We start from the raw sequence: 6,589 nt of genomic DNA, 5'->3' as shown, positions 1-6,589 counted from the left end.
TCCTCATTCTGCTATTAAAGGAACAGGCAGCATGAGGTCACACAACTTGCCTAAGGCACAAGTGGCTAATAAATAGAGCTGAAATTCATACTCTGGTTCCTCAAGAACATATGGGCAGAGGAAAAAAAGGTCTGTAGTATCATCTTTGGCATTTTTCCAAAAAGTACATTAGCATGTTAGTGTAGAAACAGTGGTTGGCAAAGGAAATACCTAAGCTCTACCTTGCCTCCCTGGCTTACTTAGACAGTTAACTCATTTTATCCAGTCTTGAATAAATTCTCATGGTGCACTAAACTATTTTTATGGGTGAAAGGTCATAAAATACCTTTGAATACTTCTGGATTAAAAAAAAAGTGAGATACTCTTTTTCCATTTGATTAATGTTGCTGCTGCCTGAAGTATTACTGATGGCATCTGAAATGGATACAAGTGCCATTCTTATATTTTCTTAAAGAAGAAATAAGAAAAGAGCAATTGAGAAAGAAAAACATAATTACTTACCTTTTGTCAGCTTGTAAGTGAAGACTTTAAATAGCTGGTTATCAGTTTTGATGGCAGGGCATAAGGACAAATAAACAAGTCAACCTAAAAATATAAAAAATCAGGAAAGATAGATGATTTGTTAAGAAACACCGGCATTTGGTGAATCATAGTCTCTCTCTTCCTCTCTTTGGAGGGCAATAATACAGTTGTTTTGAAATTCTGAAAAAGGTTGCATTTACTTGTATTGCTAACACTTCAACACAACTTTTAATATGCAAAATCAGCTGCAGAATTACTGGGCCTTTGTGCTTGGAAACTCAACCCCACTTTGCTCTGCTATGTGTCATAACATCTTATAAACTTTTTATTGTTGCTTACTTGGATATTTTGTGAAACTGCATTCGGAATTAACTTTCTAAATTGTAAATCTGACCACAGAACTCTCTTGCTTGAAATCCTTTAGCAACTTTTCTTTGCCATAAAATATAAGACAGAAATGCTGCAGCTAGTATAAAGCGTCTTTCATTTTTAGCCTCTGGCTAACTCTCCAGTCTCACTTTTAACTCCCTCCTTACTGCCTCTGCCCTTAGCTATGCCAAATTATTTGCTGTTCCTCAAATGGGCCATGCTGTGCCTTACACATGCTTTTCTGTCTGTCTGTAATGCCCCCCCCCCTTTTTTTCTTCAGATTTCCAGGTACCTTTCTTCCTTTACAACTAGGTTTCCCTATCACTACCTCTTTGGAACTCTTAGGCTCATCCCAACAGAAAGCTATATTCTCAGTTAGTTAAGCCTCCTGGGACCTCACTCTGGCTTCTACATCAGTGCTTCCTCACTGCATTATAATTATTTATATGCCTAATGCTATTTTTCTGGTAGGCCTTAAGCCTGGCACAAAAGAAAAAGCAAAAGCAAAGTATATTTTGTTGAATAAAAAAGTGCATGGATGAGACCTAATTCACAAAGTTATTGTAAAACAAAGTGAAATAATGGCTAGGATACCTTTGTAAGCTATCAGACACTATAAAATTGCTATTTATATGTTCATCTACCTTCTACCCAACTTCTCAGCATGTGAGCCAGGTCAGACCACACCTTAAAGACATTTTGAGGAGGGTTGAAAATTATGCCTTTTTTGTGATTAAGCTTGCAAGATGTGCAAAGACTATGTACATAATTAGGGACTTAAAGAACACTCTCTGATATCAGAAAGCCTGTTACCTATATTGTGAGATAAGACATAAAAAAACCCCAAAATCTTTGAATAACAAATGATGCAGGATTGCCTGTGAATGAGTGGACCTTTGGTTCTGTAGGAGTTACTGAGTGTGGCGTGGGAAGGCCATTATGAAGAAGCTGATTTTGAAGTTTGTTTTAGCGGAGATTGAGATGTGGAGTCACGACCTTTTAATTGAGGATGAGGGGTACGCCGAATCTAAGGAGGGAGCTGCTGTGCTCTTTTCCACTAAATATGATATATTGTGAGGGCAACGTTTTCTTTGAGATCTTCTCTTTCATGGATTTCCCTGGCATTGACCACATGAAAAAATTCTGTACATTTATCAAGGTCTAGTTCAGATGTTACTAAAGACACCCAGTAGAAGTATTCCTTCCTTTTTCCCTTCTGAATTTCCAAGAGAGTATCACTTAGGACCAGGGTCAACTTTATATAACAGAACCTCCTTGTTCCCTTCTTAATAGCTTAGGCAATAGAGATGCTTGTTTTTTTATGACTCCACAGTCATCAAAGACTCAGGCTCATTTTATTTTTCTGCACCTTCCTAGCTTCCATTCTGGATTTTCTCATCATCCAAGGTGGCTGCTGAAGCTCTAACCATCTTGTTCAAGTTCCAGGCAGCAGGAAACAGGAAGGAAAGAAATACACCCTTATAAAGAGCATGCCAAGGAATCCAACTCAATGTTGGCTTTCATTACATGAAGCAGAGCACCCCATGGCCATATCAGCTGCAAATGAAGTTAGTGACAAAGCCATACCTAGCTACAAGGGTGCCTAAGAACACTGTGGGTCAGAAGACTGGGCTCTGGTGTTAATGGGAAGGGGAACATGGATATTGTACGGGTGGCTCTCAGTCTCTGCCACAAGCACATTCTTTTCATGTTCCTTGAGACATTGATCATTATTTTCGTTTCATGCCAGTTATTTGGGACAATACTTATTTCCTCCCACCAGACTCTAATTATTTTGAGGGCAAGGGCTGTAGCTTTTAAATAGTTAAAGGGAATTAGTTAACTCTGTGAAGACAGAGAATTGGATGGGTTCAGAGAGTGTGTGCAGTGGGAGATAAGAAAGGCAACGTAGATTAGGATTGAATTATAAAAGTAAGGACCGAAGAAAGATACTATTGTTAAAAGTTATAAGCATTTACCTCAATTTTTACTAAGGATAATTAAAGAAATCAAACTGACCTCTCAATTTACTTTGAAATTTGTGTCAAGGCAGTGACAACTAGCAGTCTCATTTTTTCCCCCAAGAGGAATAAATGGCTATGATATTGAACTGTCCAAAGTGAAAATGTGAAATAAGAAAAGTTAACTATGCAAAATCTGGTTATCAGAAAGTCTTCAGAAAGAAATGACCCTTCCACAAGGAAAGGAAAGCCTTCAAAGAGATACAATGGAGAACAAAGAAGACAACAGACATTTGCACATTTGACATTTTCTACAAAACTTCTCTTCTTTGGGATCTGCTAGAATATGCAAGATTCTGCTGGGATTTTGATTTGCTTCATTAAATATTTGTTTTTTTATATCAAAGTTCTCACTCTAAAAATTCTCTTAAGAACTTTTTAGAGTTTTATCCACTATGGACAAAGTCATCTATTTTCATAAATCAGTAGTCTTCAGGTTTTTAAAATCATGGACCCCATGGGTAAAACATTTTTTCCCCTCATTTAATGATATTTTACTTATTTATAAATTCATGGTGAAATTTATTGGGTGTGTTATTAAATATACTCCAATATAGAAATTGAACAAAGAACAATATAAAATATATACCATTGAAATACCATTATTTTCTTCTTGCCCCCAAATGGATCATTTGCACACCTTTACATACCAGGAAACAAACCTTATTCACCTCCCCTGCCCACCTCTCTTGACCTCTCACCTCCTTTCCTTTCTCCGCAGAGAGTTGGGAGGACTACTGAGGTTAAGCAGTGGTTTTCAAACTTTTTGGATTCAGGATCCCTTTACACTTAAAAACAAATGAGAACCCTAAAAGCGTTTTGTTTATGTGGGTACTACCTATAAATATTTCTCATATTAGAAATTAATACATTAAAGCATTTTGCATGAATTCATTTTGAAATGATGTTAATAAATCATTATGTATTGAAAGAAATCACATCTGTAAGAAAACATCTATATTATCCAAAATTAAAAAAAAACAGTGAGAAGAGTCGTTGCCTAGCACTTTTGTGATTTCTTTAATCTATGTCAAACTGAAGAATGAGGCTTACATATCTGCTTCTGCTTTCAGTCTGCGGGATATTTTGTTTAGGTTGAAGAATATCTAAAAAATCTGGCTTCACATGGATATATCATTGGAAAAAGGAGGACTTCTTGGACCCCTTGAAAGAAAACTAGGGACCACCAGGGGTTCTTGGACCGCACTGAAAGTTGTTGAGATGAAGTAGTGTATAACTACAAAGTGTTAAAAACCAGCAAAGGAAACCAAATAGGATCCTTTTCATTGCAAAGGGAAACACAACATTTGGTTAAATAAGCACATAATTATTTGTTTTGAAGACTTAACTCCATCAGTTCATAGAGCATGTTGTGTTAGACCAGGATCCAGAAAGCAAGTCTTGCTTACACAGTTCTGAGAAAGAAGAGTTCTGTCCAATACCATCCAGAAAAGCTGTTAAACATCTACTGTATGCTTCATTTCAGAAAAGAAGATGTCTTTGCTTAAAAGTCATTTCATATACAAAGGAGATAATGAATTCAAAGAGTTTAATCTCTCCCCTCCCTCTTCTCACAGCCTCTCTGGGTAAGGCTCTTCAGAAAGAAAAATAATTTTTTGAGGAAAGGATTTCCTGATTATTAAAAACATATGTAAATACACACACACACACACACACCCAAAAATGTCTTAAGAAAAATACATTTTGTATTTAACTGACCTGGTGGTCTGTTTAAGGAAGACAGGCAGGTTGGGGCCTGCTGTCACATTTAATTATGATTCAGTGTCATTTATGCAGTTGAAGGAGGCTCAGTGTGGCATAAAACAGAGCCTGGCAGAGGACACAAATTTTCATGAATCCCTTGGAATAGTCCCAGGGCTCTTGGATACGGATGCTAACCTGCTAATTCTGTGTCCTGGCCATCACCCTTTTGAAAGGACATGTGCTCTGCTTAGATATGTCAAGTTACATTCTATGCAGTATGGATGAGACAGTGCAGGAATCGTCCTCCCCTTCCCTTTAACTGGTTCCTGCCTTTCTTTATGAAGTCACACCAATGTCACACATTGTTTACTAGTCTCCTACTGCTGCTACGTCAAACTACAAGGTCGTCATTTAGTGGCTTAAACATTCAAATGTATTATTTTATAACTCCATAAGATCAGCAGTCTGACACTATCACAGTGTCAGTGGGGCAGTCTTCCTCTGTGGAGATTCAACTTCCTTACCTTTTCCAGCTTCTGGAAGCCACTTGCATCGCTTGGCTCATGCTCCCTTCCTTCATCTTCAAAATCAGCAACGTAGCATCGCTCTGAGCTTTCTGCTGTCATCATGTCTTTTTTGGGACCTCAACTGGGAAAGGTTTTCTGCTCTTAAAGGCTCATGTGATTAGACTGCGCTCACTCAAATAATCCTGGATAATCCCTCCATCTCAACGTCTGAACCCTTAATTACATCTGCAAAGTCCCTTTTCCACGTAAGGTAACATCCTCACAGGTTCCAGGGACCAGGGCTTGGACATCTTTTTTTTTCACATTTTTTTTAAGTGGGAGAGGTAATTAGGTTTGTTTGTTTATTTATTTTTTAACAGAGATACTGGGGATTGAACCCAGGACCTCGTGCATGTTAAACACACGCTCTACCACTGAGCTATACCCTCCCCCGGGCTCGGGCATCTTTGAGGGCTATTATTCTGCTGACCACACTCCATACTCAAATCAATCTCATTGGTTTTAACTTTGCTAATCTCCATTTTTAAATCATCAAAGTAAAGAAAGCTGAAAGCTAAATTAATGGAAAAACAATAGTGATGCCACCAACTGTAGGCTGGAGAACACATATTTAAAAAATCTATTATCCCACATACATGAGGTTAAAACAATAGGGTTGCATAATCAATTGTGTTTATTAGATAGTCAGTTTTACTGTAAGAAAGACAAATATCTGCACTTCACAGTCAGCTCATGTACCATTTGATTCACTGGTTGCTATGGAGATCACCCATTTTAAGTAAATATTAGGCAGCATATGGATCTGCATAAGATGATGTGATGTGAATGGGCATGCGTTCTAAAGTCTATTCCTTATTCCTTAAAAATGTGTCTTTTCCTTTTATTGATTTTTTAGCTGAAGTCTTACCTCATTTTCTTCTGCCTTGTAGAACTTTTCAGTTGTTAGACTGACATATACATTTTATTCACACATTAAAATGGCTCCAAGAAAAGGGAAACTCCATCTCCTGCTTTTGTTCAAATTGTTGAAATCAATATGAAGACATCATTCTTAGACAGATGTTAGGTAGGTTCCCTTAAGTTAATTAACATTAATTAGAGACTGCATTCAACCTGAAAAATATGTATTATTTCACATTTATTGAGGTTTAATTGACAAATACAGTTGTAATATATTACATGACATGTACAACATGATGATGATTTGACATACACATACATTGTGAAATGATTACCACAGTCAAGTTACTTAACACATATACACCTCACATGGTTACCTTTTCTTTTTTAATGAGAACGGTGAAAATCTACTCTCTTAGCAGATTTTAAGTATTCAGTACAATATTATTAACTATGAGCCCCAAGCTGTACATTAGATCCTCAGAACTTACTTATAAATGAAAGTTTGTACCCTTTGACTAATTTTCCCTCATTTTCCCTGTCTCC

At 37.1% G+C, this 6,589-nt stretch overlaps 1 non-coding gene across 1 annotated transcript; it reads right to left on the bottom strand.

Moving 5' to 3' along the window:
• Positions 1–5,499: 5,499 nt before the first annotated feature.
• Positions 5,500–5,572, bottom strand: TRNAV-AAC (transfer RNA valine (anticodon AAC)). Its single transcript has one exon. It is a non-coding gene; the product is annotated as a tRNA-Val (tRNA).
• Positions 5,573–6,589: the final 1,017 nt, after the last annotated feature.

This window comes from Camelus bactrianus, chromosome 1 (assembly GCF_048773025.1).
Source record: "Camelus bactrianus isolate YW-2024 breed Bactrian camel chromosome 1, ASM4877302v1, whole genome shotgun sequence".
Taxonomy (NCBI): domain Eukaryota; kingdom Metazoa; phylum Chordata; class Mammalia; order Artiodactyla; family Camelidae; genus Camelus; species Camelus bactrianus.
Note: the sequence above shows the minus strand (reverse complement) of the source record. Positions and strands in the feature narration are given on the sequence as shown.